Raw genomic sequence first — 639 nt, 5'->3', positions numbered from 1 at the left:
GCACTTTAAATTAATATTTTCCTACATAGTTTCGACTGTAAGAAAGGTCTATCTAAGGATACCCAAAGAAAAAAGCTTAAATCTGGCCTAATCAGATACCCCCCACTGCACTTTAAATTAGTATTTTCCTACATAGTTTCGACTTTAAAAAAGGTCTAACTAAGGATACCCAAAGAAAAAGCTTAAATCTGGCCTAACCAGATACCCCCCACTGCACTTTAAATTAATATTTTCCTACATAGTTTCGACTGTAAGAAAGGACTATCTAAGGATACCCAAAGAAAAAAGCTTAAATCTGGCCTAACCAGATACCCCCCACTGCACTTTAAATTAATATTTTCCTACAAAGTTTCGACTGTAAAAAAGGTCTAACTAAGGATCTTCCAAAGGAAAAAGCTTAAATCTGGCCTAACCAGATACCCCCCACTGCACTTTAAATTAATATTTTCCTACATAGTTTCGACTGTAAAAAAGGTATATCTAAGGATACCCAAAGAAAAAAAGCTTAAATCTGGCCTAACCAGATACCCCCCACTGCACTTTAAATTAATATTTTCCTACAGTTTCGACTGTAAAAAAGGTCTATCTAAGGATACCCAAAGAAAAAAGCTTAAATCTGGCCTAACCAGATACCCCCCA

At 35.7% G+C, this 639-nt stretch overlaps 1 long non-coding RNA gene across 1 annotated transcript; it reads left to right on the top strand.

Moving 5' to 3' along the window:
• The first annotated feature begins 37 nt into the window (after positions 1-37).
• Positions 38-638, top strand: LOC113473463. Its single transcript, XR_003395430.1, has 2 exons — positions 38-474; positions 581-638. It is a non-coding gene; the product is annotated as an uncharacterized LOC113473463 (long non-coding RNA).
• The last annotated feature ends 1 nt before the right edge of the window (position 639 follows it).

This window comes from Diaphorina citri, unplaced genomic scaffold, assembly GCF_000475195.1.
Source record: "Diaphorina citri unplaced genomic scaffold, Diaci psyllid genome assembly version 1.1 scaffold33088, whole genome shotgun sequence".
NCBI lineage: Eukaryota > Metazoa > Arthropoda > Insecta > Hemiptera > Psyllidae > Diaphorina > Diaphorina citri.
This window is presented reverse-complemented; position numbering and strand designations above follow the sequence as displayed.